Here is a 12,849-nt window from a genome sequence, read left to right on the forward strand (position 1 = left end):
ACAAGGTAAGTAGCGGCTATAACCCTTAAGATTATTGGTTAATAGTCAAGTACCATATAAATTTTGTGTAATCGCTAACTCCTTCACTAAGGCAAACTCCCGCCATATGATCATGCTCATGAGAAAATGCATTTCAAAAACTCATATATATATTTCAAAAATTATCCCACATGCTCATCAACTTTCATCACTGTGTATAATCCACAACTTATAACCAAGAGTGTACATATAATCATCAACCATCAATCTCATTACTCACAAGTCATAAAGTCTCAACAAAGTCACATGCATTACAAACAACTATTTCAAATTTAGATATATATATATATATATATATTCTTTTATTTCACCAACATAATTAATTAAGTAACATACAAATGCATAAAATAGATTTTTCCCGGTTACCTCAACCTTTGAGAGGTCAAAGGTTACCCCTCAAGTTACAACACTTCCAAAACTTTTCAAAGCTTGAATGGTGTCAAAAGAAAATTAATCTACAATTGATCATGTCCCAATGTGTCAATAATATTATCAACACAATTTTCACTCATACTCTAACACCTAAGTATTTATTTTATTTTATTATTTATTTATTTATTTATTTATTTTTTTAAGAAATTAGTCTTAGTCTCTTGAATTCTAAAATTTAATTTCATTTATTTAAACCTATCTACTTGGTTCAATAGTCTCGTTCACAATAATTTCATTCAAATATTTTTCTAATATCAAAATTTCTCTTTTTATTTCAAAAATTTGCACATAAAAATATCCAAAAATTGTAAACTTGATTTCAAGCCTAGAATCATTATTCTATAGCCATAATAATTTATTTCTCATCTCAAATAATCATCTAAATATCAACAAATCAATTTATATTTTCAGATTTAACTAAAAATCTACCCATAGAAATCTAGGGATAAACTCAAATGCCTCAAATTCTAATTCTATCAACAAAATAATACTCTAAAATATTTATTACACTACTAACAACCTCAAAAACCATATTTATTCAACATAAATTCATCCCTCTTTCAAATCCTAAATTTTTTACCACCATAAAATCAGAAACTAAAGAGAAAAGATGACTAAGAAAAATGTTTAGAATACTTACCTAATCTTAGAATACTTAAAATCTCATATGAAGTATCCTATTATAGAGCTTCACCTTCTAAATCAGTCAGCCTCTCTGTCAGTATCGCTCGCTCTCTGCCTCAGTTCGCGTACAGGAATGAAATGAAAAAATGAAGGAAAGATGGTGGTTTTATAAAAAAATACTGCGGGTCTCACATGTTTTTTTTTATTATTTCCTCTTTCCTCTCTATTCTTTTTTTCTTTTTTTTATTATAATATATATATGTCATGATTGCCGTGGGAGCGCGCTGAAAGCAGCCATTTCTTCTTCTTCTTCTTCTTCTTCTTCTTCTTTTATACATTTTCTTTTCTTTTTTTCTTTTTTTTAATAATAATAATAATAATTTAATATTTTTTTAATTAATTAATTAATTATTTTTTAAATTTTAATTTAGAATTATATCCTAATTAGATTTAACAATCATCTCTTACTAATTTGCTTACCTCTAAATATTTTTCAAAATTTTTATTAACCCAAATTAACTATTAAAATTTAAATTGGGATGTTACAATTCTCCCCTCCTAATAGGAATTTTGTCCCCAAAATTTGAATAATCATAGGGAACATACCTTACTCAAACAAATGAGGATATGAATGTTTCATCTTCTCCTCGGTTTCCCAGGTTGCATTACCAGGGGCCATTCCTTTCCAGAATACATTCACAAGGCGAATGGTCTTATTTCTCAATTGCTTTTCCCTTACATCCACAATTCTTTCTGGTTCCACTCGATCGGTCATGTTCTTCCTTAGCTCAACCTCTTCAAGTTCTATTATATGAGACGGATCAGGTTGATATTTCTTTAATTGAGAGACATGAAATACATCATGAACTCCTGACAAATGAGGTGGCAAGGCAATTCGATAGGCCAAAGTCCTAATTTTTTATAGGATTTGAAAAGGACCTATGAATCTAGGAGTCAATTTCTTAGCTTTTATTGATGTCCCAATGCTTGTCATTGGTGATACTTTCAAAAACACATGGTCGCCTACCTCAAAAGTCAAAGGTCTTCGTCACCTATCTGCATAGCTCTTCTGCCGACTCTGAGCAGTCAATAATTTTTGTCGGATCATCTCAATTTTTTGAGTGGTTTGGTCAACAATGTCTGGACCTATAATGCTTCTTTCACTCAACTCAGTCTAACAAAGTGGAGAACTACACTTTCTACCATACAACGCCTCATATAGAGCCATATGAATACTTGAATGATAACTGTTGTTGTAGGCAAATTTCGCTAACGGTAGATGCTTGTCCCAACTACCTGTCCACTCAAGTGCATATGCGCGTAACATATCTTTAAGTGTTTGATTTGTTCTTTCAATTTGACCTCTTAGTCTGTGGATGATATGCCATAGTGAACTTCAATTGAGTACCCATATCATCATTCATTGCCTTCCAAAAGTTCGAGGTGAACCTTGGATCACGATCTAAAACCATATCCTTAGGCACTCCATGTAATCGCATAATCTCTTAGATATACAGTTCCGTGAATTTATCCACGGTATAACCTTCTCTGATAGGTAAAAAATGGGCTGACTTCGTCAATCTATCAACAATGACCCATATTGCATCGTATCCTGCCTGTGTTTTAGGCAAACCCATAATAAAGTCCATGGAAATACTTTCCCACTTCCAGGTTGGAATTTCTAACGGCTGCAATAAACCACCAAGCCTCTAATGCTCTATTTTCACCCTCTGACAAGTTAGACACTTGTTCACATACTCTGTCACATCACGCTTCAGACCATGCCACCACCAGTACTGCTTCATGTCTTGATACATCTTGGTTGCTCCGGGATGGATGGTGAATTTGCTTCTATGAGCTTCAGCAAGAATTGTGTCCTTCAACACTTTCACATTAGGAACACAAACCCTCCCATTATAGACTACAAGACCATTATCATTAAAAGTGAAATCTGTGCCAGTCATCTTCTCATCTAAGTTCTTTCAAACTTCTAGCAAGTATGGGTCTTCAAACTGAGCTACTCACAACTTATCCTAAAATTTGATTGTAAGCACCGTAGTATTCAAATTGAACATAGTATAATCTGGGATATTTTGTGGAAAACTAGAGAAATCTTCTAATAACTTCTGTTCATGAATCATCATACAAGCTACATGCACGGTCTTTCTGCTCAAGGCATCGGCCACTACATTGGCCTTTCTTGGATAGTACTTCAGTTCAAACTTATAGTCTTTTAAGAATTCCATCCATCTTCTTTGCCTCATATTCAGGTCCTTCTGGTCTACCAAATATTTAAGACTTTTATGATCACTAAACATTTCAAATCGTGCACCATAGAGGTAATATCTCCAGATCTTAAGAGCGAAGACAATAGCTGCTAGCTCTAGATCGTGAGTGGGGTAGTTCATTTCGTGAGGCCTCAATTGTCTCGATGCATAGGCTACAACTTTTCCATCTTGCACGAGAACATATCCAAGACCCTTAAGCGATGCATCTGTATAAACATCAAATAATTGCTCAAGATTAGGGATAGTTAAGATTGGTGCAGTTGTCAATTTCTTTCTCAAGGTGATAAAAGCCTCTTCACACTCTTTGGTCCACCAAAAAGGTTTGTCTTTCCTGGTCAATTTAGTCAATGCCGATGCTATTTGAGAAAACCCTTCAATAAACCTTCTATAATAGGCGGCCAACCCCAAGAAACTTCTGATTTCTGATACTGAGGTTGGTCGTTCCCATTTCAACACTGCATCAACCTTGTGAGGATCAACTGCAATACCTTCCTCAGAAACAACATGCCTTAGAAACTTTACTTCATTAAGCCAAAACTAACATTTACTCAACTTGGCATAAAGTTGTCTCCCTTTCAGAATCTGTAGCACTAATCTCAAATACTCTTCATGCTCTATTTCACTCTTCGAGTATATCAGAATATCATCAATAAAGACAATAACAAACTTATCTAGGTACGGCCTGAAGATTTTATTCATATAGTCCATGAATATCGCTGGTGCATTTGTTAGCCTAAATGGCATAACTAGGAATTCATAGTGCCCATACTTTGTTCTAAAAGCCATCTTAGGTACATCCTCTACCTTTACCCTCAACTGATGATACTCAGACCTCAAGTCAATCTTTGAGAATACCACTGCTCCAGCCAACTGATCTAAGAGATCATCAATTCATGGCAACGGATATTTGTTTTTGATTGTCACCTTGTTAAGTTGGCGATAGTCGATACACAATCGCATACTCCCATCTTTCTTTTTCATAAAGAGAACTGGTGATCCCTATAGTGATACACTCGGTCTTATGAAGCCCTTAGCTAACAAGTCTTCTAGTTGCTTCTTTAACTCTTCTAATTCTGCAGGGGCCATTCGATACGAAGCCTTTAAAATTGGCTCGGTACCTGGAGCTAAATCAATTGAGAATTCAACTTCTCTCTCTGGTGGCAAACCATTCACATCTTCTGCAAAAACATCAGGAAATTCTTTTACTACTTTTATCTAATCAATCTTTTGTTCTTTGTCTCCTTGCACCGAACAGAACACCATGAACATTTGGCATCCTTCTTGATTTGACTTCTTGACTTCCATAGCAAACAAGAACTTAGGCATTTCTATGTCTACCATAATAGTACGCACAGTTATTTCAGGGATTGTAGAAATGGTAGTATCTATTGGCAATAGGACTGTCTTCTTGTTACAGTCTAAAGTCACTCCATTAGCCGACAGCCAGTCCATTCCCACAATCACATCAATGCCCAACAAAGGCAAACAAATTAAGTCAATAATTGTAACCCTATCACTAAACTTCAACTTGACATTAGAGCACACACGACTGGTCTTAGCAGAGGCCCCAGTCGGCGTAGAAACATTCATAACAACATCTATTTCACATGCAAACATTTTAAGTCTAGTCATACAATCTAGTGCAATGAAAGAATGCGTAACACCTGAATCAAATAATGCTTCTACTTATTTGTCATTAAGGACAATCATACCTTTGATCAATTTTGGAGAAGCTTCTGCTTCCTCTTTAAACATCACGAAGACACGAGTAGGAATAACAGATCTCCCATCAGTCACAGCCTCTGGGCAATTACGGGCGATATGACCCATCTTGTTACATTTATAGCATGCCCAACAGTCTCCGACGTGGAATCTTCTATATTTATCACAATATGGTCGTACTATTAGCAGTCCTATAATAGATGGAGTTGAGTCTTGCCTTAAAGCTTGGCTCTGGCCTCCAAAGCTCTTGAAATGTAAGCTCTTGGTTTGGGATCCTCTAGATTGTGGTCCCTTAGAGAAATTCTTCTTATTGCTTCCTCCACCTCCACTGTAACCCTTAGAGAATCCCGAGCTATAAGTTGACTTCTTGCTCATACCCCCAGTGGGGCCTATAAAAGAGGAATATTGGCCTTGGCCATCTCGCCGATTACCGTCATTCATCTGGCTTCTTCTAGCAACAGCCCTAAACTTGTTACACATGACTTCAAATGAATCAATATCATGAGCTGCCAATTGCCTGCTATACTCAGGTCTTATCTTGTCTAGGAACTGCTCACACTTCCATTCTTCATCAGCATTACTCCTCAAGTACAAGGAATATTTAGAGAGCTCATTGAATTTGGCTATGAACTCTTCAACATCCATATTGCCTTGTCTTAAGTTATGGAACTCAGCTTCTTTTGCTGCCCTTACAGTTGGCTAGAAGTAGTGGACAAAGAACCTCTTCTTAAATTGCTCCCAAGTCAATTCAGATCTATCAATAGGCTTAACACTTTCCCACCATTGCTTTACCGCATCTTTAAGCTTGAAAGTAGCCAATCGGACCTGTTGTTTAATAGTGCAAGTCATCACAGAGAAAATGGACTCTAATTCATCAATCTATTTCTCGCCAGCTCGGTCTACCATAGAACCCTCAAATGATGGCGGGCTCAATCTTGCAAACCTCTTAAATGCATGGTCAATGGTAACCTCTTCCATTTTCTCTTTGCCTTTATTTTTCCTTTTCCTCTGCCTCACAGAGTTACTTTGATCACTTTGTTCAAAATCCTTAAAGGACTCTTCTTCTTGTTGATTGTTGACTTCCAAATTCACTTCCCCTTGCTTCTCCTCAGGATTACCAGTAGCATTCACAATGACTTTGCTATTTCCCTCAGCAGCCTTCCCTAATATAACTTGGTCATAAACATCCATCCTCTTCTGGATGTCCATCAATATTGAAGTAAGGAGGGCTACATCGTTGTTATTACCAGTCGTAGGAATAGCTTGAACTGGAGCTTGTGTAGAAGGTCTTGCTTGAGTCAAGACTTGAACTTGCTTAGTCGGGTTTAGTAACTCTGGCACCACCTGTCCTTGTTGGACTTGAACCAGTGTTGTTTTATCTTTCACTTGACTCAATGGTACCAGACTTCACCTCAACTTCGTTAAGGTGGTAGAAGTTGGAGGTTCGAGTCTGGGGAGATTCCAAAAGACCCTGGAGAGGCAGTGGTGAGGAATAGCCACAGTACCACCTGTGGGAAAGTCGGCTTTGGTCTAGTGATGGGCCAGAGTCTAGTACTGAGTCGAGGCCCAAGGGGTGGCTCTGTACTGTTACAGAGCACACAATTAAATCTCAACATCCTTAATACTGGAGTGACTTACCTTTTCGTTAAGGTGGTAGAAGTTGGAGGTTCGAGTCTGGGGAGATTCCAAAAGACCCTGGAAAGGCAGTGGTGAGGAATAGCCACAGTACCACCTGTGGGAAAGTCGACTTTGGTCCAATGATGGGCCAGAGTCTAGTACCGAGTCGAGGCCCAAGGGGTGGCTCTGTACTGTTACAGAGCACACAATTAAATCTCAACATCCTTAACACTGGAGTGACTTACCTTTTCTTAGGACAAGGGTGTGAGAAGATGCAAAAAGGGAAGAGTTAAAAGTGTGATAAAAGTGTGAGTTTAGGTTGATGGTGAAATCATATGAGGGAGACAAGCATAAACCATAAAATGCTAGAATCCTTATACTCATTCTTGCTTGTTCAATTTGTGACAATGATAGTGATTTGAACTACTTTCTACAATAGGTCCTTGAGCATTCGATGTAGAAGTACTTTTTACAACAGGTGTCACTAAGACCAATGAAGAAAATAGATTTTTTTAAAAAAAAATTTGAATCATTTTCTACATCAGTGGCCTAAGGAATTGATATAGAAAAATCTAATGGACACACTGAATATTACAAAATTGTTACTATATTAACTTTCTACATTGTTTACTTACTAATCAATATAAAAAAGTCACCTATAAAAAGATAAATTTATACTAGTATATGGCTATTTTAAAGTATAGTTTTATCTTCTTGAAAATAAACTAGAAAGTGAACTTTGAGGAAGTTAATTTCTTATGAAATATAACTAGAATCAATCGACTACTGAAATATAGGGTTAAGGGGAAAAAATACCCCGAAAGCTTTTTTAAAAGAGCACTGAGTATCCTTACCTTTTAGTTAAATCAATGTCGCCTTAGAACTTTAAAAAAGAGTGCAATGTTGGCCTGCAACTGGATATGAAAATGCTGACTGTTAAAAATGAAATTTGACTAAGGGTATTTTTGACTTTCCTCCCTTCTTCTTCTTCTTGACTACCAGACAGATAGTGAGAACCCTAAGATAGAGATGGTGAGTTCATAACTTTCCTTTAAGCACCTTGGTTTCAACGCTCTACATCACGAACTCACCATCTCTATCTTAGGGTTCTTGCTCTTTCTGTCTAGTAGTCAAGAAGAAGAAGAAGGAAGGAAAGTCAAAAAAAATACCTTAGTCAAACTTCATTTTTAACAGTCAACATTTCTATATTTAAAAATAGGACAACATTGCATCCTTTTTAAAAGTTCTAGAATGCCATTGCTCAAATTAAAAGGCAAGGGTACTTGTTGCTCCTTTTAGAAAACTTTCGGCACATTTTTGCCCCTTAACCCTAAAATATATTAAATCCTCTCTTTATTAATGCATTGTCTGATACATTTATTAGCATTATAAATTAAATGAATTAATTAGCAGTATCAATGGCATTAATATCCTTTCTACTCCCCTCTCCTTATAAAACCATCTCTCCATTCTACCCTCCATATCACAAAGCCACTCTCTTGATAGACTTCTAATTTCTCTCTTGCTCGTCTTCTTGGTGGCGGTAGGCGAAGGAAAGACAAGCATTCGATCGTAGGAAACAAATCACCCTTTTCCTAAATCTAAAGGTTCGTTTCATCCATTTTCTTTTTCTTTCATGTATTGAGTAATTAAGCTAAACCCATCGAATCACTTATTTTTAGATTTTATTGATTTTTCGATAGATCTAATCAATTCTTTATTCCTTTAATTTCAATCTATCTTTTCATTACTAGATCAAGCATCAATTCATTATTTTTTAATCCAACAAATATTTTTAGTCTGATCTTAAAAGTTATGTTTTTGAAAAAATTCCTAGAAATTGTGCCCTCCACAAATGATCATGGAAGGCTTAAGGGGGCTTGAATGCACTCCAACTCCTAAATGCTGAAGTTTGTTCCATCCATTTTCTATTTCTTTCATGCATTAAGTAGATCGGCATAATCCATCAGATCACTATTTCTTTTAACCAATTATTAATAGATCTAATCAAATCTTTACTCTTTTGTTTTTGATCCATCTCTTCCTTACTAGATCAAGTACCGATTCATCATTTTTTAGTCAAACCAATTGGTCTGGTCTGATCTTGAAAATTATGTTTTTAGAGAAATCCTTGGGAATCTTGTCCTTTATAAATGATTATGGATGGCTTAAGGGGCTTGAATGTGTTCCAATTCCTAAATTTTTAAGTTCATTCCATCCATTTTCCATTACTTTCATGCATTAAGTAGATCGGCACAATCCATTAAAACACTGCTTGTTTTAACTAATTATTAATAGATCTGATCAAATATTTACTCTTTTGTTTTCGATCCATCTCTTCCTTACTAGATCAAACACTGATTCATCATTTTCTAATCAAACCAATTGATTTGGTCTGATCTTAAAAATTATGTTCTTAGAGAAATCTTTGGAATTGTGTCCTTCATAAACAATTATGGATGGCTCAAGGGGCTTGAATGTGCTTCAATTCCTAAATTTTGAAGTTCGTTCCATCCATTTTCCATTTCTTTCATGCATTAAGTAGATCGACATAATCCATCAAATCATCACTTATTTTAATAGATTATTAATAGATCTTATCAATTCTTTATTCTTTTGATTTTGATCCATCTCTTTGTTACTAGACCAAGCAACAATTCCTCTTTTTTTTTTAATAAAATTGATTGATTTGGTTTGATTTTAAAAATTATTTTTCGAAGATATTCATAGAAAAAAGTGTCCTCCAAAGATGATTATAAGTATAATTGCATGGGGACTTGAATGCCCTTCAATTCCTAAATCTCAAGGATTTTTTCATCAATTTCTTGCTTCTTTCATGCATTAACTAGATTAGTAGGACTCGTTATATCACCAACATCAAGATTGTACTTATTCTCTGTATATCTCATCACTTCTTTACTCCTTCAATTTTCTCACATATGTTGGATTAGTTAAGCACACATTCATTTCTTTTAATCAAACCATTTGATTTCGTTCAATTTTAAAAATTATGTTTTGGAGATATCTTTAAGAAAAATTCTATCCATAAAAGATTATGGATGGCTTATGGAGGCCTTGAATGAACCCCAATTATTCCCTACGAGCTATATGATCTTATAGGACAAAATAGAGACACGAGGGAATTGATTACCTCTTTTCCCCCTCTCTTACAAGACCAAACATGTTGTTGAAGAGAATTCAAACAATTTCGGATCACACTTATAAACGGTTTGCTCATATGCTTTAGGGTGTTAAAATCCCAATAGTAGATTGGTTTTGTTGAATTGATTGGTTTGGTCCAATTTTATTTATACCCACAACCAAGCCAAATAAAACTTTAAACACTACCCTTTACACATACTATCAAATGGGACTCTAGACTAAGTTGATTTTACTATGCTTATATAATTATTAATAATAATCAATGTTAAACGGTACCAAAACATAGCACTTGTTTTTATCAGAAAGCATTATAAGAAAGGAAAAGAACACAGATATATAAAATAACAACTCATCAGAATATACATATTATTCTCCATCCCCATCACACTCTATACCTACACTAATTCCACCGACACATGAACCCCATCAAAAGTTTCCACCTGCACACAGTACATACGACCTGGGGTTATATTATTCCTCAACAATCACAGGGAAAACAAAAATGTGTAAGTGACGATATATCCTAGGAAGCACAGTTGAATCTAACCTATTCTCATCTCTCCTTTATCTTCACGAATTAAAGATATCATATGGGATTCACTGCAAGAAGAAACGTGCTATTAACTTGTACAAGTCTTATCACGACTCTGTACCAGCCCCATTCGTGAAGCGAATATATAAAAAATTAATCTTCTGAAACACACGAAGGTGTGCATATATTGCAGACCAAAAGGTGACGATTTAGATCAGTGATCTCCAAAAGATATAGTCTAATGAATCATCCTCAAAAGCAATAGTATGCTTGAAAAAGAATGGGTAAGGAAAGTTGATATATATATATATATATTATACAGTGCAACACATACGTAGCTTATTCCTTTTGAATTTCTGTGGGCTATAAACTGGTTAACCTTTATATATAGTGCACCCAACTCCTTCGAGGATCAAAGTGCTTTCCAAGGTAGAACAAGTGCCAACCCTATGTGGTTATTGATTAAAATGAAAAGTAAAATCCACCAAACTGTTTCTGTGGGATCACGACATGTAAACCTAGAGATTTAAAGAAATTGCTTAGGGTAAACTGAAGAATATTATAAAAAGATTACCTTTTTAATCATGACAATCGACTCCCACTTAGTAGGGTTAAGACATGGCATCTTTCTTTCCAATTCGTGGTCATTAAATTAATTAAACCTATAATGAATTATTAATCTTGATTAGAAAGGACTGAATATATATATATATATATATGACATAATATAACATAAATATAGGACTGAGCCAGTTAATTGATTAAATTACTTGTTCTCCCTTATGTTTTCTTTTCTCAAGAATTGTTTTGGACTTGTAACTGGAAAATTACATCATTCGTGAATTTATACGCGAAGAGGGAGTGATGTTTAAATCTTTTTCAACGTCTTTCTGAATATATATTAATTAATGCATTTATTTGCATAAACAAAAGGGATTGGAATAAATATGGCAACTGCATCTGAAAAAGGTAAAGCCGCTTACATCCCTTTCTGCTTTACATGTATATTTATTTAAATGTTCAGTGTGTAAGTATGCCATTGGGGCACAAAGTGAAAATATATGTAGTGTTTTTAGAGTTAAGAGAAAGAGGGGTTAGAATTACAATGAAGCAGCTTTAATAAAAGAAAGCTTGTGCATTCCACGACAGATCTTCGTCAAGACACCGAAGCATAAACATTAAAAGCCTCCAGAACAAAAAATAAGATATATAGGTTATTCCTTTAGAAAGGAGGGTATTATACCCTTGTGTGTTAACATTTCACCACGATCCAAATTCATATTCGTCTGCATTAATTAATGAATTGTTTGTTTGCCGTTTGATGGCTGTGTTTCTGCTGCTACACTGTGAAAAAGCAATTACACTATACTGATATTATAATAAACCAGTGATTGTAATGAGCAAGGGTATCTATCTGGTGACTCCATTTCCAAAAGAAAAGAACAAAGAATACACTATCTGGGTCCACTAATTGTGATATGGCATATTTTTCCCCTTGAAGATTAAATTCCTTCTGCTAAAAGTTTAAGTGTTAATTTAACAATGAAATGAATAGGAGCACAATTTTTTTGTTTTTTGTTTTAAATATACATACAAATAAATATATACATACATATATATATATATATATATGGGGAAGATGCCACTATAAAACGAGACTAGTGGTCCATGACAAGGTTTTTTGAGATTCCAAAAACTTCGTCAGCAAGCACGGCTATTGTGGCCCTTCCCCATTCAAGTGCATAATCTTGAGAATGTGATTGAAGAATCCTTTACCTTTTAGGTTCCTTGTGTCACCTCAACAACTTACTCGATTTTATTTATAAGATAAAAAAAAAAGTTTTTTTAATCTTACTTATAAGTCATATCAATAAATTTTTATTATAAATTTTTTTTTTAACTTTCATCAAATGTTGGATAGAAAAAATATATTGTTAAAGTATATATATTTAATAAGGATAAAGTTGAGAATTTATTAAATTTTTAAACAAGGTTAATGAGTTTTAAGGTTTTTCTTAATTTTGGTGAAACCTATTAAAATTAAAAGTTGACTTATAAATAAGAACAAAAGAGTAATCCTTTCATCAGGTCTATCTACTTTTATTTTAATTGTGCCAATAAGATTTTAGTTATTCATTTTAATTCACAGTCTATTGTTGAACTTAACTAAGTCATTAAATAAAATGATATTGTTCTGAAACCTAGACAATTTACATGATTTGATGATAGATAATATATAAATCAATATACTTTATTGAGTCTTTTCTTATTTTCTGAAATACATTGTGAATGGTCTGTTTAAGTCTTGGCTTAAGGGACTTCACTTGTTAATGCCTTGATCTATCATAGTTCTGCTCTGCCATTCTCTGTTTACTTTTTCATGTTTTTGGTTAGTATTCAAAATTCTTGACACAATATTAGCAGTGTGTTTCA

This window comes from Prosopis cineraria, unplaced genomic scaffold, assembly GCF_029017545.1.
Source record: "Prosopis cineraria cultivar Desert tree isolate PC_DT_omini unplaced genomic scaffold, ASM2901754v1 PC3, whole genome shotgun sequence".
Classification (NCBI taxonomy): domain Eukaryota; kingdom Viridiplantae; phylum Streptophyta; class Magnoliopsida; order Fabales; family Fabaceae; genus Prosopis; species Prosopis cineraria.